At 44.1% G+C, this 22145-nt stretch overlaps 1 long non-coding RNA gene across 1 annotated transcript in view; it reads right to left on the reverse strand.

Annotated features, from left to right (window-relative positions):
• Positions 1-809: 809 nt before the first annotated feature.
• The window catches only part of LOC140390029 (uncharacterized), a 36100-nt gene continuing 14764 nt past the window's right edge, over positions 810-22145 (reverse strand). The window contains exon 2 of the long non-coding RNA XR_011934538.1: positions 810-2196. This is a non-coding gene — a long non-coding RNA (uncharacterized lncRNA). The remainder of the gene's footprint in view (positions 2197-22145) is intronic.

The following is a 22145-nucleotide window of genomic DNA, read 5'->3' on the forward strand; positions in this document are numbered from 1 at the left end:
CAGAACATTTCAGTGACTAGTTATGAGTCAATTACATTGTTGTGGGTCTGGCGTCACGTGTCGACCAGACTAAATAAGGATGGCAGAATCCCTTCCCTAAAGGAGCATTCGTGAACCGAATGGGTTTTTATGACGATCAATGAGAGTTTCACGGTCACCGTTACTGAGACTAGTTTTAAATTCCAGATTTATTGAATTTAAATTGGACAACATAGCAGAGGGAACATGATCCCAGCAAAAGTTAGCAGCATCGAGAGATAAGGGATTTAGAAAGGTGAAGCTGGGTTTGTTCTCCTTGGAGCAGAGAAGGTTGAGGGGAGATTTAAAAGAGGTGTTCAAAGTCATGAAAGATTGTCATCTTAAAAACAAGACTGAATGAATTAACAGGTGCACAGACCATAGCAGATGCTAATGGGCTGTGGGCATGCAGAGATTAAGTGATCCAAACTAAGGACACAATATAGAAAAATACTCATGTTTTGGATTTCTTTTTCTCACGTGGTCTTTTCAGTAATCCAACATACTTGCTTTGTCAGATTTGGGCTTCCGTCAATTGTCAAACTTTCCATTTTTTCCCACTCCATTCCTAATTTTGCCATGCAATAAATCCTTAACTGCATTGATGCCAACTCTTCTGCAAGCTTGGGGATTTTGATGGTATTGCTGTATTTACTCGCTATAAATATGGCAGTCAATAAGGTTGCACTTTTGTCTAGATATTGATATTATATTGCTCTCAGAGTCTCCAGTTATCAAATGATACCACAAGGCTCAACCGGATATCGATCAAAGACCCAACAACCAGTTAGTTATTTCAAGTTCAGTAATACTTTATTTACACACAAGATTAACTTATACATGCAACATAAACACTACGAGCTAAATTACACCTAACCCTATAAGAACCTGTACTTAACTTCTGGTCGTGGTGCTGCAGTTGGGGATAGACGTGGCCAGAGTGCCAGGTCCAAAAGAGATCGAACACATGGCAGTGTCTCTCTTTATCCTTGAGGGTTTCACGCTCTTTTGGGCGGTCCTTAGGTTTGGACCCAATAATTCGGCAGACTTCAATCACTGCCTTCGATCTGAGCCAATAAAGGGCGGGTGCCTTGATGGCTGGGCGTGTCCTAAGCGGCCATTGACCTTGCTGTTTATGCTTCCTGAGCAAAGGGAGTGGCGCCGATGTGTCTGGAATTATATCGGATACCTGAGTACCAGTCCTTTGTCTTGGGGAAATGGGTCATTAGAATGCAAATCGGCTGGGGGTTTCGATGCTGTCTGGTTCTCTGCTTACAAATATACATTTAGGCTCTGAGCCTGCCTGAATCTTGTATTGGCCATATTTCCCATGAGTCTTTGCAAATGTCCATGTTTCTTTGTAAGTGGCCATCCCAGATGGCTACAGTCCGTCCTCTTGATCCTAAACGCGAAGCGTGGTGAATCACACTACTAAATTTTCATCTGTTCTGTGCTGTGCCGGGTACCCTTAATCAAGGACAGGTTCTATACTACTCTGTCCTATGGATTGGAACATTTACCTAAGTTTTTCATACATCACACATCTATAAAAATTCTAAGGGGGCACTATAACATTCAATCATTCATTTAACTTCTTTACACAAAGGGGAACCTCTAACTGTCCTTACCGAAACTACACTTATGCTGCTAGCTAATAACCAAAATAACTTATATTACAGTACAAAATAAACAATAGCAGCATCACATTTCGACTGAAACTTATCACATTTACAGAAAATGCAACTTTTATTGAAAACCGCGGAATTTAGTAGTCAGAAAAAGGGTTCAAAAAGTGTGTGGGGTCTGTTGAAGTCCGAGAAAAGGGGCTCTGAGTGTATATATTGGGGAGCAGGAGGCTCTCCTTCGCCATTTCCGAAGTCTAAGTGTCTGAACGACACTGCATAGTATTGCAATAACTAATAGGGCTTCTACCGTGTATGAGAGGGAATACCATTTTATGATATTATCGCACCATGTGGGGGTATCAATGTTTATTTCCATGTGAGATGTGGCGTCCGGGCTAGGGGTATTGTGTGGTATGGTTGTGTTTGGGGTCAATTTGCTGTGGGTTACAGGGGCCGTCAACGCGCGCAACTGTAGGGATCCAACGATGATCATGATGGAGGTCATGAGTTCTGTCTTCATTTTGCCTTTTGTTCTTTGTAGCCTTGTATATTCCTGGGGGTGCAAGCATAATATCTATTATTACCTTTGTTTAATATCTCTTTTGTCCGTTTCTCCTTAATATCAATTTCCCATTAGAATTATCACCATGTGTGATTCCCACTTTTTTTTTAAAAAAAAACAACCGTTTTGGAGACGAGACATCCGAGAAAAATAATTCTGTCACAGTGCGAGCAATCTCGCCGCCTGTGGTCGATGTGTTGAGTGGGCGGACAATTTCCTGTCCAGTGTTGAGGTAGTTTTCCATAACAGCAGATTTTGTTTCAACCAAGTGTGTTGAATATATAAATAGCAGTTGGGGGTAGCGACCGAAGCAAAAAGACCTGTGGCAAAGTGCATTCTTTAAACCACGCTAAAAGAGTTTTGAAAAGAATTTGGGACATGTAATGGGTGGAATCCCCGGGTAGGGCGGTGATCAGTGCCGTTGCTCCACTACCCGAGCTTGGCTGACCAAATACATAGGGGGCCCTCCGGCAGGGCAGGGATTAGTGCCGTTACTCCACTGCCTGGGTGACCTTACAAGAACGGATCGAATTTGAATATCTGTGGACTTCCGACAAACTTGTTCCTTTAACCATTTTGGCGTCAAAAGAGTAGTTATGACTGCATCAAGAAATTTAGCATGAGATTGAAAGAATAAACTATCAAAAAATTTAGTGAGAGGTCGACACATAGTCATACAAAAGACAAACATTCAACATTTAAAAATAACAAATTAAAGAAACAAAAGTGGGCAGGCTCCATCAGAAAATAGGACACCATAAATCTCAATCGGTTCCTTTCTCTCATCATCTGGACACCTCAGGGTTCCATTCCGAAAAGGGTCATAAAGGGGTTAGCATGGTGGGAGTCAGACTCTGAGTCATCACCATCTCCCGGTTGCCAAACTCTTGTCTGGCGTTTCTGTGCCATGGCCGCATGGGCCGTCGTGGGATCCATTTCATCATTTGTCAACCGACGAGTTATCGCGGTGCCATTGTTTCTTGGTAAAGGGGGAAGTTGTATCGTCGGGCGGTGGTCTGGTTCTGGTTGAGGCAAATAAATGGTATCTGAGGGGCCAAACATATCTTGGTCGGTGTTACTGGGGCTGTAGTGACTGGGGCCTGGTCTGTTTTGCCATTGGTCGGGGATCTCGAGTAAGTCCGTTGTGCTGTCGCTCTCGCTATCGGCCGAATCAAGACCGAGGTGGAAACTCGTCCCTGGGTCAAAGTCATGTCTGTGGACGTGCTGTCCTGGCTGGGGGAGGGTTGGATTATGTTGCCAGTGGGCGGGTTGTCGTTGTCTGCTATTGTTTGTGAAATGTGGTGTGAGTGGCTGCATTGCGTTCCATAAACCTTAAGTTGGTTTATATGAAACCATCCTGATTTTCCGTTTGAATACATAATTTTATATACTGAGGGGCTTACTTTATCAGAAATCGAGTAGGTCCTGCAAATTTGGGGGAGAGGAATGAACTCAGATTGTATAGGGAGACCTTCACCTGCTGTCCAACTGTATATTCTACCGGGTGTACTGTTTTACCAAAGCAGGCCTTACTCTGCTTTTTCCTAGCGCCTAGTCAAACAGCTGCAGCGAGCTGTACTGCTTTAATATTTTCCATTACTTGTTGGACCGCTTTTTCTCGGCTAAGGGCGATGACTGTGGGGATGGCCAAATCAAGTCCAAATAAATACTCGGTACCCTTCATGGGTCATCTGGTCATAAAGCTGTGGGGGGTGTAGCCTGTTGAACTCGACACTGTGTTTCTAATAAACATCAGTGCAAATAGGAGAACTGTGTCCCATGTCGTGTTGTGCTGTTGCACCATTTTCCTAATCATTTTTAGGGTTCGGTTCATGCATTCCACAATGCCGCTGGATTGTGGGTGATGGGCAATATGAAACTTTTGTTTAATGCCAAAAATTGTGAGAACATCTTTCATCACAGTTCCTGCAAAATGAGACCTTGGTCCGACTCAATACTACAGGAGAGTGCCCATCTTGTAAATATTTGTTGAGTTAGAATTTTTGCTGTCGCTTTAGCCGTGTTTGTCCTGGAAGGAAATGCTTCCACCCATTTCGTGAAGGTATCGATCACTACCAACAACACATATTTAAAACCATTTCTGCAGGGGAAAGGGGACCAATATAATCTAACTGCAAGTTCGTCCATGGGCCATTAACAGGGCGGGTGTGTCTTTGCTGACCTTTCTTTGCGTATCTGTCTGGGTTGTTCTGAGCGCAAATTAAAGTTTTCAATGTAATGGGTGACATCTGGTTTTAAATCGGGCCACCAGCAGAGGTCTTAGGTGGGCTAGGGGGGTTTCTATCCTTTGATGTCCGTGTCTGTCATGAAATTGACAAATAATCTGGTTCCTGTCCTGGGTGGGGACCACATAAATACTATTCTTTAATATAATTCCGTCCTGAATCGTTAAAGTGTATTTGAATTTGTTGAAGGGTGCTGGGTAATCACCTTTTAAAATGTCCTTAAGCGTGTCATCTGCTTGTTGCGCCTGTGCTAAATCTTGAATATTGGTCTGTGAGACCTGGACTGCAAGTACTGGGGCACTCTCGGGGCGGGTGTTGCCAAAAGTGACCATGTCGTGATCCAGCTTTTGCTAGGGCGTCTGCTTTTACATTACCAGGTGGGGAGGAACGATGATGGCTTCTAACCTTTATGATGCCATATTTGCGGTCTTTAGCTTCTTCGAGAATGTGCTTTAGTAATGGCGCTGAGGGTAGGGTTTACTGTCGGCGGATATAAATCCTCTAGATTCCCACGGGCAGGAATTCCGTCAAACTGTTGCAGACATATAGACTGTCCGAATATATATCTGCGGGGGTCGGGAACAAATTTGGATGCTGTACAATGTATGCGATGGCTGCTAACACGGCTGCCTGCAAACCTAAATGTCCTGGTAACTTTAATGATATCTCCTCTAATGCGCATCCCTGCACGTCTTCTACATAGATGCCACATCCTGTAATCCTTTTCCCATTATCAATGGTGGAGGAGCCATCTACATAGATTTTTAGAGAATTATCTGTGGCTGGGTTCTCTGTGGTCTGATGTCTGCTTTTGTCAGTAACGATTTAGGAATAAAGGGTCCTGTGTTGTGCCTGGCTGCAATGATTTCACACTCGTGGGGTTCCTGCATACTGTAAATTATCTGCCAAAAACGTGTGTCTTTGTCCTTTTCACTGTGATGTCGCGTCCTTGTAGGAGTAGGGTCCAGCGCGCTGCTCTAATTTGGCTAACTGTACCATCCTTCAGCCTACTGTCTAACAGTAGCTGTGTTGGGGTGTGCTCGGTCAAAATGGTTACAGGGTTGTGTCCTGTTATGTACGCGAAGTACTGAACAGCCCAAAAAACTGCGAGCAAGTGCCTTTCGTAGGCTGCAAATCCTTGCTCTACCCGATTTAAAACTCGTGAGGCATAGGCTACAGGTCCTAAACGGCCGTGCCTTTCCTGGAGAAGTAGGCCGAAAGGGTTCGGTCGGTAGTCACTACCTCTATTGCATATGGGGAGTGTGGGTCTGGTGCCTGCATAGCGGGAGCTGTACCTAGGGCACGTTTTAGTGCATTGATGGCATCCATGTGCTGTGGAAGCCATTTCCATGGGGCCTGTTTCTTAAGGAGTTCGGAAAATGGGGCTGCATTTGTGGCGAAACTGTCTATATGGTTCCTGCAATAACCAACCAGTCCTAAAAATGACCGGAGTGCTGTAACATTATGGGGCAAGGGCAATTTAACAATTGAATCAATACGTTTTTGCTCTTACCTCACGTTTACCATGCGTTATAACTGTTCCTAAATAAATGACCTTTTCTTGGAGAATTTGGGCTTTTTTGGAGTTGACTTTACATCCAATTTCTTTTAGGAGACCTAATAGTTCAGAAAGAAGCGAAATGTGCTCTTCCTTGGTGTCAGTCTGTAGGAGCAAGTCGTCCACATACTGAATGAGGCATTCGGGTCGGGAAAATTTCGATAATCCATTCGCCAATTGTCTGTGAAAAATGGAGGGGGAGTTGTGGAAACCTTGTGGAAGGCATGTCCACGTGTATTGCTGTACCTGGAAGGTGAACGCAAATTTATACTGGCAATTTTTATCCAATGGAATGGACCAAAAGCCATTGCTAATGTCCAGAACCGTAAAATATTTTGACTGTAGTCCCTGCTTTAACATGGTCTCGGGACTCGTGGCAACGGTGGGGGCTGCTAATGGAGTTACTTTATTGAGTTCTCTATAGTCGATGGTCAGTCTCCATGAACCATCTGGTTTTATTACGGGCCAAATCAGGGCATTGTTTGTTGAGGCTACGGGCCGGATTACACCTTGATCCAATAAACTTTGAATTACCGTAGCTATTTCTCCCTCTGCTTGCTGTGGAAAACCGTATTGTTTCTGGGGCTTAGGATCAGGACCTGTAATGGTGACCATTTCTCGAATTTTACCGCAATCATGCTTGTGCTGGGCAAAAGATGCTTTGTGTTTCTTTAAGACTTCCCTAATTGTTTTGTCTGTGGGAATGGTTTGTGGAGCAAACCAGTAATCTCCCACTGTGCTAATCCTGTGTTCGCAGTCTCCTACTGTGAGTGTGGCGGGGGATCGTGCTGCTCTAGCCATTTTCCACACACACTTATTCACGGGGTCAAAAGAAAGATTGTGTGAGCTCATGAAATCTATCCCCAAGATATGCTCTGCTGTCTGGGGTAACTCTACTAAAACGACTTGAGTGCTTGGTTCGAATGTTACCAATCTGAATATCCACAGGGGCCGTAATGTGTCCCTGCTGGAGGAGTCCTGTAAATCCACTAAGAGTGATAGTGTCTGTAGTGGGCCATATATCTCGCTGGTACATTGTGGAGGAGTTTAACGTGGTTCAGGACCCTCCTGTGTCCCAAAGGAACTCTACGGGGTGTCCCGGGACTGTGCCTGTGACTCCCGATCTTCCGGACTTGTCCCAGAGTGTGTCGCAGACCCAAGTTGGGGAGTCCGAACACAGTCAATCGATGCCATTTATGGCCAAATTATCTGAACGGGCGCTAACTCTGGATAGGCCTGGCATTGTTCCTATGTGGGGTATTTGCGTGCTGATTCCGTTGCTGGTTCGGGGGGGCATTGCATTCTCGGGCGTAATATCCCTTCTGTACACAATCCCTGTGCTTTATGGTGCTGTGTGTCATTTCTACTCTCATTTACCCATGCGGGGACTTGGTGTGTCCTTACTGGATTCATGTTTGCTTCTACCTTTCCTGCTCTGCCTTTTTATGTAGGGATTGTTCCCAAGCTCTAGAGAGTCTCTTCAGAACCCACACTTCATTGTGTGTGGCGTCTATGGGGTCATAATTTGCATATGCTTTTTGTCCTGCATCTGTGGCGTGGGAGACTAAAATACAGGTCCATTTGGCCGTATTGTCTGCAGTTAAATGGCCGCGGGCTAAATCTCCAAATACTGCTGTGAAGTGTATCCAGAGGCGTCCAGCAAATGCTGTTGTTTGCTCTCCTTTCTTCTGCCTACATCGGTTGAGTCCTTCTACGGGATCTCCTCTATTATAGCCAATTGCATCTAGGACAGCTGTCTTCCTATCCTAGAGACTACCTCCTCCTACATTTTGTAGGTCGGGAAGGGCTGAACTAACAGATGGGTCAAGGCTCATTACTATGGGTTTCACTTGATCCTGTTTGTCCAGACCGTGCATGACTGTCTGTTGTCTAACTCGCTCAAAGAAATGGTGTGGGTATGATGTGGGTTGAAAGGTTTCTATTTTATCACGGGCATCCCTTAACTGGGTAATGGTTAGTGGGGTGATGTACACAAAATCTGTCAGTACCCTGCGTTGCGTGGTGACTGGATTCATTTGCAGTCGGTGGTGCTGGTGCTTTCCTTTTCAGGGCCTGGGGGGTTCTATTCTGAATCTCTGTTCCGTTTACGTATCGATGGGCAGTTTCATTAAGTTCATGCCAATCGGGGCCATCTTCCTGGTCTAAATTTGGTCCAAAGGTGTCTCTGAAACCATTTTGCACTGAGAGCAGTGACTGTAACCGTGAAATTCGCTGCCCGCATTTGGCGTGGTCTGCCGAACTCTGCCTTTGTTCCGTTGTGGAACTGTGGAGTGCTCGTAGGGCTGCCTTTAAGTCCTTGCATTGCTTCTTTAATTGCTCTACTTGGTGTTCCGTTTCTTCCCTTGCCAAAACTGCGCGTTGCGTGTCTTGGTAGGCCTTATCATATTGTGTCTGAAAGCTAGCCAAGATTGGTGTGCCCGTTTGACATCAGCCATCTCCTTGTATTTCGCTGTTAGCTGCTCTCGGAGTTGCTCATTTACTTTTTTGCACTCACTAACTTTTCCCTCATTACTCTCTCTACAAGCTTTCTGCAGAGCGTCCTCACAACCTCCTCTGTGCCTCGCAATTGTGCCAAACAGGACATGATTGCCATCGGCTTACGAACTTTACCTAAACACTTTTTATGGATCTCGGTCAGGTTATCCCACCAAGTTTGTCCTGTACTACCAGGACCTGTCTCTTCATTTGCACAAAACTCAGACCATAGGGGCCATCTTTTCTCCTTTAGGTACTTCCTAATTTCTTCTTCCCATATGAGACACTGCTCTGCTCTATTGGTCGCTGCGACCTCTGGTTCCTGTGGGTACATAAGGCGTTCCATTGCCTTCATTGCCATTTCTATGATTGTTTTTTCCTACCGTAATCTCTGTATCTCTACCGTGAATTTGGGACAGGGGGGAATGAAGCGACGATGCAATCAGCGGGTATGACTTAAGCTATTTTCCGGTTCACACAACTCCCAAAAGTTTTACGCAACAAAATGTAACGAGTTTACCTTATATCCCTGTTAGTACGCATGCAAATTACTACACACTTCCAAATCTTGGAGGTTTGATCAATACTGGTCTTACACTTGTGGTTTCTTTCACTTTTCCATTGGGTTTCTAATTCAAACGTTTTGTGGGTTCTCTCGGAGTGACAATCACTTCTGGGTCGAGTCTCATCTGGGTCGCCAATAATGTTGATGTATTTACTCGCTATAAATATGGCAGTCAATAAGGTTGCCCTTCTTTTGTCAAAATATTGATATTATATTGCTTTCAGAGTCGCCAGGCATCAAATGATACCACAAGGTACAATCTGATATCGATCAAAGACCCAACAACCAGTTAGTTCAAGTTCAGTAATACTTTATTTACACACAAGATTAACTTATACATGCAACATAAACACTACGAGCTAAATTGCACCTAACACTATGACAACCTGTACTTAACTTCAGGCACCTGGCTTAGATCATAGGAACAGTGGCCTTTGTTCAAATCTGGATCTGCTGGGTCTGGAGAAGTAACTGCGGTTCAGCTGGGCTCATCCATCTGGTAGTGAGCGTTGAACTTGGACTTGCTTCTGGTCGTGGTGCTGCAGTTGGGGATAGACGTTGCCAGAGTGCCAGGTCCAAAAGAGATCGAACACATGGCAGTGTCTCTCTTTATCCTTGGGGTGTTTCGCGCTCTTTTGGGCGGTCCTTAGGTTTGGACCCAATAATTCGGCAGACTTCGATTACTGCCTTCGATCTGAGCCAATAAAGGGCGGGTGCCTTGATGGCTGGGCGTGTCCTAAGCGGTCATTGACCTTGCTGTTTATGCTTCCTGAATAAAGAGAGTGGCGCCGATGTGTCTGGAATTGTATCGGATACCTGAGTACCAGTCCTTTGTCTTGGGGAAATGGGTCATTAGAATGCAAATCGGCTGGGGGTTTCGATGCTGTCTGGTTCTCTGCTTACAAATATACATTTAGGCACTGAGCCTGCCTGAATCTTGTATTGGCCATATTTCCCATGAGTCTTTGCAAATGTCCATGTTTCTTTGTAAGTGGCCATCCCAGATGGCTACAGTGGTGCCCCGACTGAAAAAAGGCGACTGAGCCTTTAATATCTTTAGCATTGCAACTCTCATGGGGCCCAATGTGAAATAGAAGAATTTGTGTCCCTAACTTTTCAACTGCATATCCAGGTTCTTGGCGATATCCTCAATACATTCCTCAATATTTCAACCATGACGAGAAAATGTTTCCAAATACTTATTCTTGTCTGGATGCAAAATCATGGCAGATTTTCCACACGTTCCTTTCTAAATTCTTCTTCAGAGTGATTTTTTATTCTTGCTGATTTTGTATGCAATCACTTTGTTAGAGTGAAAATATTCACATGAAGGCCTTTGAATGAGTAAAGAAGCAGTTTATTATATCAGAGCTCTGGGAGAAAGATCTGTGGCTCCTCAGCCTTTAGACAGCACTCTTTCTCACTTGAGCTAAGGTTCACACAGGGTTAATATACAGATTTTAAAAACAAAATTAGTTTGTAATCGCATTTACATACAGCCAATCAACTTTATTCGCATCACAATTCATTACATGCAACTGGTCACTTCTCCATTATCTCAGTCCATGCCATAAATGGTTCGTAACCTACAGCCTCTTCCTGTTGCTAATTTCTCAGCTTGTAGCTAGCCGGGCAGTTATAGATAACTTAAGGCATGCAGACCTTGGACAAAGTTTGTCAATAATCCATTGTTTTGAAGTATGCACCTGGTGATGAGTCATTTTTTTTGCACAGAGCTGCTATTTTCAGTAGAAGACACAGAAAATACATTGAGCTGCAGGGTTAGATATAATTTGCAACATGGTTAAGAATTAGTTATATATTGTAAAAAGCAGAATTCCCGCATGAGTGTCCCACAACCATATAATGTGAGACACAGAATTTTCCCACCAACAACTTATCTATTTCTCCTAATTCCATCCTGAATTGCTGATAGTGGGGTGGCCTTATTTTAAGAGGGACACACTTGCATCGGAGGCAGTTCGAAGAGTGTTCATTCAGTTGATTCCTGGGATGAAGGGCTTGCCTTATGAGGAAAGGTTGATCAGGTTGGGCCTGTACTCATTGGAGTTTAGATGAAAGAGAGGTAATCTTATTTAAACAAAGGTTTCTGAGGGGACTTGGCAGAGTGGATGCTGTGAGAGCATGTTTCTCCCAGTGGGGGAATCTAGAACTAGGGGGCACCATTTCAAAATAAGGGATCTCTCATTCTACAAAGGAACAGGAAATAGGTGCAGGTGCCTCCTCATGCTTGCACCGCCATTCAATTAGATAATGGTTCATCATCTAGGTCAATGCCATTTTCTGGCACTATCCCCATATCACTAGAGAGCAATGGAAGCTGGGTCACTGAGTAAATTCTCAAGGTTGAGTTAGATTTTTTTTGATCTACAAGGGAGTTCAAGATTACAGGAATGGGCGAAAGGCAGGAATGTGGAGTTAAGGCCACAATTAGATCAGGCGTGATCTTATTGAATGGCAGAACAGGCTCAAGGGGCCAACTGACCTACTCCTGCTCCAATTTCTTATTTCTGTTTGTTCTGATGTTCTCAGTTCTCTGTAAAAGGTGCACTTTTGCATACAAATATCCATGTCATCAGCTCCGTTTGCTTATTTTTTGGCAGACCTGTTCTAATATTTGGATGCATGTTCACTCTCAAAATGCCAATTCAGATTGTATCCTTTGAACTTTGCCAGACTTTGAAAATTAAGCACACAACCTTTCCACTCACATTGGGAAAACAAAATTTAGACAAACCCACTCTTTCTTAAATATTTACCATCTACCTTTCTCTTCTTTGATGAGCTAATTCCCGAATTTACCATAGGGTTCAAAATTCATATAAATATCACAAATCGCATGTATTTGAAATAAAATTCCCCAAATTGTACATTTTCATTGGGTTCTGCTTTAGTTTCGGATAAACTGGTGAATAGCCAATCGCTCCATTTGACCTACACAGCCCATGCCCACGAAACTGTTTCCTTACTCTGCTCCAGATTGAATACCATTGACATACTTTGAGAATTTCGAGCTAAACTCCAATAGTAAATGCCCACCATTCACAGGTTGAGGCTATTCCATCAAAAAAAAGTTGGCTAAATGTGGCAAAAAGAACCTTCAAAGATGGAGAAGGGGCGGCATGTGGCACAGTGGTTAGCACTGGGACAACGGCGCTGAGGAGCCGGGTTCGAATCCCGGCCCTGTGTCACTGTCCTTGTGGAGTTTGCACATTCTCCCCGTGTCTGCGTGGGTTTCACCCCCACAACCCAATTGAACCCACGCTAAATTGCCCCTTAATTGGATAAAAAAATAATTGGGTACTCTAAATTTATTTTTTAAAAAGATGGGGAAGAGGAATAAACGTACATTGTAGATAATAAATTGCTTCTTATTAGTGTTCTTCAATTAAAAATTTTACATAGCTGACCAGTAGTGACCTGTTTAAATAGTTCATTATCAGCCCATCAAGTCCTTGTCAGCTCTCTGCAGAGCACTCCAATCAATCCAATTGCACCACTCTATCTGGTAGCCCATGAAGTTTTAGTTCCCTCAAGTACCCATCCAATTCCCTTTCAAAATCTTTAATCGTCCCTGCTTCCGCCACCCTCATAGGCACAGTGAGTGGCAGGTCATTACCACTTGTTGCGTAAAAGGTTCCTCCTCACTACCCCCTGCATCTTTTGCCCCCAAACTTCAATCTATCTGCCCCTAGTCCTTCTACCATCAGCTAATAGGAACAACTTTCTTTTGTGTGGCTTTTACAAACCTGTCATAATCTTGTATGCCACTATCAAATTTCCCCTGAACCAGCACATGACACTGTTCAGGGGCTGGTGTAGTGCAGAGGGTGAACCTTAAGGGCTGGTGTAGTGGAGGTGGGGTGGAGAAGAGAGTGTAATGAGGAGGTTGACCCTATTTTAGGGCTAGTGTAGTGGGGTGTGAAGCTGTTTAGGGGTTAACACTACAGGTTGTATTGGAAGGAACAGAAGGAATTAACTTGCAAGCCTTTAATCGTGTCCCTGAGGTGTATCCTATGTACTATGAATGACTTGTAAAGCTGTGCTTGCCATGTACAGAAACCTGACAAAGCTTTACATGTCTTCAGGTTCCCCAAATGGCAGTGCGATAAATAATCAATAACCTGTTTTGGATGATGTGTAGCTCGGGAGTATTGTTGGCCAGGACAGTGAACGAATTCCCTGTGCTTCTTTGAATAGTGCTGCGGGACCTTTAATACTTGATTGAACTACAGGTACAGAGGCCTATAGGATAGAAATGCCTTTTCATAATCTGCCCCAATAGATGTCAGTGTTGTAGTGGGCGTTGCTCTGGAAGTTGGAGCTGGTATAGCTCTGGTATTCTGAAACAAATTCCCCATTTTCAAGAGAGATACCAACTGACTTCGGCTAGTGACCTTTTTCTCTTCAAAAAGTTTAATTTATTCATAAAATATCAAAAAGTGCATTTCAAATTTGACATTACAGAAAGTGCAATAATATTCCACTTTTCTCTGTGGAATATTTTTCACTTTTGAGGTGCCTCAATACAATTCATAGCGTATTCATAGAATTTACAGTGCAGAAGGAGGCCATTCGGCCCATCGAGTCTGCACTGGTTCTTGGAAAGAGCACCCTATCCAAGCCCACAACTCCGCCCTATCCCCAGTAACCCCACCCAACACGAAGGGGAATTTTGGACACTAAGGGCAATTTAGCATGGCCAATCCACCTACATATAATACATGTAATATTTGCTATATGCATTCAATGTCAGGCATACAGCCATTAGAGGGTCAACAAAGTTACCAGCTGTCAAAGCACTAAGGCAGGCAGGTCTTAAGCCTGTGGCCTTTCTCCATTGAACATTTGCAGTGGCTGCCCCAAGCTTTAATATGTCCCTCAGCAACTACATAAACTATTTAACCTCTTGTTAAATTTTCTCAAAATAGCAGAGAGCTCCACTCTCTCGCCTCCACTCAACACAATGCCTCAGTCCCAGCCTCAGAATAGTATTCTCTGTTCACTGTACTATTTTAAATTTAACAATCCACACCTATCCCAATAGAAAATCTCACTCAGCAGGTTAGGCAGCATCTATGGAGAGAAACAGTGAATGTTTCAGGTCAAAATCCTGTCATCAGAGTCCCTGCTATTTTTATGCACCTAAGGATGAGACTGTCAATTATTTGTGCTGTGTGAACTGGATGGAAACGAGCTGAACTCATTTTAAACAGAAGCTGATCGACCAGCAAACTTTCATCTGAACTCTAACAAAGGTAGGTGAGGTAAAGGTGCAATGTCCTGAATATTACAAAGTCCACCTCACCGAATGTCTTGTGCTGATCACCATTCTCAAGCAGTCAGTCCAGTTTTACATTACTGTTTTATTACCACTCGAGACACCAATCTATTTCCACAATGTCTTGGATATATGACTCTCCACTTAATGTTGCTCTGAGCTAGTGCCACTTCTACTTGCGAGCTCCAGCCACTGCTGCACTGCATGGGAGCTGCACCCACGGCTTGCTCTATGTGCGAGCCATGCCCACGGCTGCTCTGCCCGAGGGGTCCCATCTCCTTGTGGTTGTTGATGTAGCAGCTTCGTGGTGTGTAATTTTAAGTGAGAGAAAGGCAGCACACTCTGGATCGGGTATGGGGAGGTTGAACACATTAAACACACTTTAGAAAAAGGTAGCAATAAATTGAAAAAGTGGATAAAATACCAGGAAATGGCTGCTCTTTTATTGTGATCCTTAAGGATTTTGGGTTATTTACAGCGATCTCCTGTTGCAACCTAGAAACTGGTGCTGAATCTGTTCATCAGCTTTATAACTCTGAAAGTTGTGCAAAACCTGACAATCTCTTCTCTGTCTATTGAGCAGACCTTAATGCCATGGAATACTGTTACTGCGAAGTGATGTGCACCTCCCAGTGATTGTGGACATGATCAGCATTTCCATTAAACGTTGCGTTGACCTCTACTTTTTCTGATATCACAAAAGTTAGTTTCACTGAACCTCACATTGAGAAAAACACGATGAATTAAAACCAAAGGAGTCTTCACCCAGCCCCTCAGCACATTCCCCGACTTGATGAGAAATATAGCTAGCTTGGTTACATCGCAGTTGAAGGTAATCTGTATAGTTTTGAGTCTTGGGGCTGTTGATCAGATACGTTTGCTGATCTCATTTGAGTTTTGGCAGATCTCCGCTGGCTATTGTGGCCAGAGAGTTGCCTTTGTGGACAATTTCACGTCCGAGGATGGAACCCACTCCCGATGGCAGGTAATGTAGCCCTGCCGCTTCTGTGGTGGAACTGCTTCCAAGGGAGTCAAACCTCCATCATGGAGCTTGGGATTACATCGTATTTGCAGGACAGAAACAGGCCATTTGGCCCAACCGGACCAAGCTAGTGTTTATGTTCCACTTGAACACCCTTCCACATCTGAATCTACCAGCATTATCTCTATTTGCTGTTCACCCATATACGTCTCCAGCTCTAAGTGTATCTATACTATTCAATTCAACCACTCCCTGTGCTAGCGACTTCCACATTCACACCATTTTATGTTCTATTGGAAAACCAGTTTCTTCTAAATTCCCAATTGAGTTTCTTGGTGACTATCTTATATTGATGACCTCTAGCTTTGCTCTTCCCCACAAATGAAACCACTCTCTTTCCATCTACACTATCAAAACCTTTCAGAATTTTAAAGACCTCTATTAGATTACCCCTCCGCCGCCTTGTTTCCAAGAGAAATGAGACCTAGCTTGTTATTCCTCTCCTGCTAAGTATACTGCTACACTCCTGGTATCACCCATGCAAACCTTTTTTTACACCTTCTCCCGTGCCTCTAAATCTTGCTTATAATATTGCGAGCAGAACTACATGGGATACTCCAGGAGTGGGTCTGACCAAGGCGCAATATAGCTTTATTGTAACTTCCCTACTTTTCAATTCTATCGCTCTAGGAATAAAGCCTAGTGCTTGTTTTTCTCTTCCCTTCCCCCTCCCCCCCCTCCCCCCCCCCCACCCCCCCCCCCCCCCCGTTGACCTGCATCACTACTTTTAATGACCAGTGTATTTGTGCTGCCAGATTCCTTTGTTCCTCTACCCCAAGTAGATTCTTGCTTTCTAAGTAATCTTTCCTGCCAACTGATAATTATGTTGAAATTCATTTGCCAATTATATGCCCATTCTGCAAGTTTGTTAATATCTTCTTGTAATTTATTTGCTCTACTCCTCCAATTTGGTGTCACCTGCAAATTTAGACATTGTCTATTATATTCCACAGTCTATATTGTTAATATAAACGATGAACAACAGTGGGTGCACCACTTCCTACCTTCTGCCACTCTGAGTAACTACCCTTATTCTCTGCTTTCTGTCTGTATTGTGTGCTCGAATCAAACCTGTTGGTGCTGATCCCCGAGCCCATGTCCAGGCAGGCTGTTATCTCATTGGTGACCTTTTGACAAGAAATCTCTGATCTGCACCAGTGAGACATGTTGTGCAAGCTAGAATATCTAGAATATTTGTAAATCTCACTCCTCCATTAAGAGGAAAATAAAACTTGAATATTATTTATTGATTTGCTTACTGTGAGGGCTAGGTTTTTGCCATTTTGCCCAGTCTTCTGGGCTATGCTGCAGCTGTGGTCTGCTTCCAGGTCTCCACCTACGTCACTTTGATCAAAAATGGTATGAGAGCAGCCTGGAGAAGCACACCTTCCCACTATGGAGGTACCCAGTAGCTCCTAAACCATCAGACCTAAGTTTGAGGAGCTTGGCTAGTGTTGTTTGTTAATGGAATGGAGACATTTTCATAATCTTCATTCATTTGAGGACGAGAGCTGTTTATTGGGTCGATGACAACAAATTTGGGACTTTGTTGAATATAATTTATTGTGGTGAGTAAAATATTAAGCATTATAATTTTAATCTTGCTAATTTTCTTGTGATTCAATTAACCATGTTTTTTTAAAAAATTGCTATCTCTTGAGCCTTTGAGCCCAGTTAACTAACCCTGCTCCCCGCTGTTGATATGTCCAATGCAAAGTGTGGATCTGGGCAGTTTATACCAGCAAGGGGGGGTGGGGGGGGGGTCAATCTTTGGCTTGTGTTGAGTCAGCTGATCTCAGGCTGGATGATGGTTGGGTCCAGTAATTATCCTCAAGCCTCTGAATTTGGGAGGAGGGAAACACTGATTGTTCCTGCCCTTGATTGCTGCCCGGTGCCTCTTCCTGAGCAGTGGGAGGCTGAGGATAATGGATAAAGACTATTCCATTGTGATGTCGTCGCTGCTCTTCTCCCCCCCACCCCCCCACCACCACCACCACCACCACCCACACACACCACCACCCACACACACACAGCTGAACAATCGTTTTGCAGTAGTTGCCGATGGTGGGGGGAAGGGAAGGGGAAGAGAGTAGAGTTCTCCATTGGTTGGAGTCATACCTAGTCCAAAGGAAGATGGTTGTTTGCTGAGGGTCAATCATCTCAGACCCATGACATTGCTGCAGCAGTTCCTCAGGGTAGCATCCAAGACCCAACCATCTTCAACTGTTTCATCAATGATCTTTCCTCCATCATATGGTCAGAAGTAGGAATGTTTGCTGAAGATTGCACAAAGTTGAGCACCATTCATGGCTCCTCAGATACTGAAGTATGTGTCTGTGTCCAGCTGTATTATCCAGGTTTTGGCTGATAAGTGCCAAGTAACATTCATGCCACACAAATGCCAGGTGATGAACAGCTCCAATAAGGGAGAATCTAACCATCTCTTTTTTTTAAATTTAGAGTACCCAATTCATTTTTTTTTCCATATAAGGGGCAATTTAGCGTGCCCAATCCACCTACCCTGCACATCTTTTGGGTTGTGGGGGCGAAACACGCAAACACGTGGAGAATGTGCAAACTCCACACGGACAGTTACCCAGAGACGGGATCGAACTTGGGACCTCAGTGCCGTGAGGCCGCTGTGCTATAACCATCTCTCTTTAATATTAAATGGCATTACCATCACTACAAACGTTCTGGAAGTTACCATTGACCAGAAACAAAAATGGATCAGCGATATCAACACTGTGGCTATAAGAGCAGGTCAGAGGCTGGGAATTCTGCAGAGTATCTCACCTGGCTCCTCAAAGCCTGTCCACCATGCGCAAGTCAGGAGTGTGATGGAATACTCTTCACTTGCTTAGATGATTACAGTTCCAACAACACTCGAGAAGCTCAACATCATCCAGGATAAAGCAGCCAATTTGATTGGCACTCCATCCACCGCATTAAGCTTTCACTCCCTCCACTACCATTGCATGGTGGCAGCCGTGTGTACCATCTACAAGATGCATCACAGCAACTCACCCAGGCTTCTTCAACAGCACCTTTCAAACACGCAATTTGTAACACCTAGAAGGACGAGGGCAGCAGATGCATGGAAATACCACCACCTGCAAGTTTCCCCCCAAGCCACACACCACCCTCACTTGAAACTACGTCAAATTTCCTTCACTGTCACTGGGTCAAAATCCTGAAACTTATTCTCTACCAACACATGGACTGCAGTGGTTCAAGAAGGCAACTCACCAACACTGTCTCAAGGTCAGTTAGGGATGGGCAATAAATGTTGACATAGCCAGCGACCTCCACATCCCATAAGCAAATGAAAAAGAAAATTATGCCAAACAAACAACAGAAGCTCAATTGCAGGTCTTCCTGCGTTGATTTAAGTGTATGCTATGAAGCCTAATGGAGGCCACCTTTAAAACTGTTATTTTACCCATATCTGGCATTGTTGACACTAACAGTTCTTGGTGTTCTGATTTAGGATTTATCCACCAATAAAGCCACAAGACTAAGAACAGGTCTCACCAAAACTGGCTCAAAGCTCAAACGGGACAAAGCCGTGAGTAAGAAATATAAGTGCAAGTAGGCCTGTGATGTCTTAGCTTTGAGGGCGTGGATATCAGGGCCAAAAGGCCGCATGTAACTCTGTGGTGGTGGTTTGGGCTCCCCTGCTACACGTTGCCCTACCTGGTGCACATAATGATCAACCCAAGCCGGCAGTGGATTAATTGATTCTTCGTAGTTAATGATATAAATTTGTGAATTGAGACACAAGTGAAGGAAGAGTCTTCCCTCATTTTCTGAGGTGGCCAGTTGGCGGTCATACAGCTTTAATCCCTACCTGCAGTCTTCTCACTTCAGGCTGTGATATTAAATCCCCCCCTCCCCACCCCAGTTAAATCTGGCCACAGTATAGGGCTGCTTCAACTTGCTTTCTATTTGTTGCTTATCTGTGAATCAACCTTAAGAAAATACACTTGAAATTGGTGCTAGTCACCCTCCAGTAAATCTGGTGAGTGCTGATGTGGACTGAGAACACCAAAAGTATTGGTCCAATGTATGCATTGAGTATTTAACTGCATTGACTGTACATAAACACAAGTAACTTTGAGTTTGTACATTCCTTGGTTGTGGAAGGAATTTCTGCATTGGCAGTTACTTCAGTGCCTGTGAATGGTCCAACTTATCCTCAAGAATACGGTGCTATGGAATGGTGGGAGCATTTGTTTCCTGATTGGTAATTCAACAGCAGCAACAACTTGCATTTATGTAGCACCTTTAACTTAGTAAAACCTCCCACAGAGCCTTATTAAACCAAAACTTGATTCCATGCCACGGATGGAGATATTAGTAGAGATAAACCAAAGTTCAGTAAAAGTAGGTTTTAAGAAAAATCTTAAAGTCGGAGATTAGGTTGGAGAGATTTAGGGAGGGAATTCCAGACCTTGGGGCCTAGACAACAGACTGTGAAGGCACAGCTGACAATGGTGCAATGGAGTAAATTGGAAATGCACATGAGACCAGAATTGGGACAGAAATACTCATCCAGACTCAAAACATTAGTTCACTTCTTTCCCCACAGATGCTGAGATTGTCAGCATTTTCTGTTATTGTTTCAGATTCCAGCATCTGTAGTAATTTGCTTTTATCTTGGGTTAGAATTGGGGGTTTGCAGCGCAGGAGGAGATTTCAGAGATTGGGAAGCGCAAGGCCATGGAGGAGTGTGAAAACAAGGATGAAAATTTAAATGGAGCGGTTGCTGGACTGGGATATGGTGTAGGTCTGAGACCATAGGGTGATGGATGAATGGAATGTGGTACGAGGTTGGATAAAGGCAGCAGCGTTTTGGTGCGTTCAGGTTTACAGAGAGTGCAATGTGGGAGGTTGTGCATTGGAATAGTAACATGCTATAAGCAACCATAGCTTAGATTGTTCACATCATGGGGCATATGCTGTAATTGGCTTTTACATCTCCAGGCTAGGGAGGAAAAACTCAACCATGGCTTCGCTCCAAAGTGGTGTTTAATAATTCCTGCTAAATGGGCGAGTGCCTGTTAGGTGAAGAGAGCATTGGGCTAAGCTATCTTGTAAAGAAAAGATGCTGAAGGGTTACCAGCTGTTGAATTGGGCCCTCATTGTAGGTCGTGGCCTTAAGAAGAAGGAAAGAAAATGACTCTAATTTGTTAAAATGGCTGATATTTGCATAACAAGCATTCTCTGCCTCAGCGGCAAATCTCAGTGGAAGAGAAAACCTCAAATTTCCCATATATACATACAGAATAATCATCAGGTGCCACAAAGCTGAAGGCTCGCGTGACTAAGGATTTTTAACTGAGTGCCAGACGCTACTGAAATTATGGAAAAGCATCAGGATGACCGACACTCGGCTCGAGAAGAGAGAATTAAAGTTAGATAGCTCTGGGATCATAGAAGAGAGGCAGTGACAAGGCTGTGAGATCATGAAAGAGAGTCAGAATGATGCAGCTGTAGGATTGAGGCAGAGTGACGGTCTGCGTTAGCACTGAGGAAACAACTGAAGAGCGTATCTGGTTAACATACAGTCTGAGATTGAGGAAATTCACCCACCTCTGGCAATAGGATTGCGACTAACAGATCTCTGACTGTGGACTCTCACTTGACTGAGGTAGTGGGTCTGAGCATCAAGCACGGCAGCCTGGTATTTGGCTTGTCAGGGAAACAGTTAACCGATCGTTTAGATTTTGTGCCACAGGTTGAAGTTTGGGAATTGGGAAGACAGGTGGAAAGGAAGCTGACAACACTGTGTAACATTGGCTTGGTAAGTATATGGCTAGTTCTAGAAACCTCTGTGAGCTGTGATGGTTGTTAATGGCCCACTAGGCCAGAAGCCCTCAATTGTTGAACCTGAACTCTTATTTCATTTCTACGTGTTGGTTGAGCTTTGTTTGCATGATTGACAGTGGATAGAGGTTGCTGTGGGTAGCTTCCACCTACCAAAGATGCCAATGCAAGGACCACAGATTCTCAATGAACTTCGTCGCATTAAGGAATGTACCTGTTTTAATGTTTTCTTGTTTTGGAATTTGTACTCATTTTATTGTTATGTGGTTCACAATCACATTGAATTTTACTACAACACAATTGATTCTGTGAGCATTCTGTTCAAGAGCATATTGTCCTGATCCAGCTTCCTGATCTCGTACAGACTACAAGCCTTTTACTGGAGTGAATCCTTAGATGCTGTATCATATATTTCAATTAATATTGTACAGAATAAACTATGAAATACAGTTTGGGTGCCTCTGGATTGCTTTCCTCTTTGTTTTGACGTTCCTGACAGTTTAACCACGACAGCGCTAGGAGTTCATGTACCCGTGGGGCTGACAGAAAAATGGGACTGACCTGTCTGGGCCCCAGCGAGGAAGCGCTGCAAGGCGGTGGGACTGAAAATAACGAGGCCATTTGGTGTGCCAGTTTACTGACTCCTTTCTCGACATCGGCCCATGAAGCAGATTGGCAGTTAGGTTTGAGTAAGTAACAGAGGCCAACTGGGACTTACCAGTCGGCCTCCAGTTTCCCAGTGAGACAGGGTTTATCTATCCGCCTAAAGGCAGCACCCAGCAGCAGTCTGGGGTGCCATGCTCTCCAGGCAGGCTTAGAGTCCCTCCCAGCCTCTCTGGATGGGGTACAGCCAATAACTGCCTTGGAGAGGGGCTCCCAAACGCAGTGATGGCCTTGCTGTG

The sequence above is a fragment of the Scyliorhinus torazame genome, chromosome 14, assembly GCF_047496885.1.
Source record: "Scyliorhinus torazame isolate Kashiwa2021f chromosome 14, sScyTor2.1, whole genome shotgun sequence".
NCBI classification, from domain to species: Eukaryota; Metazoa; Chordata; class Chondrichthyes; order Carcharhiniformes; family Scyliorhinidae; genus Scyliorhinus; species Scyliorhinus torazame.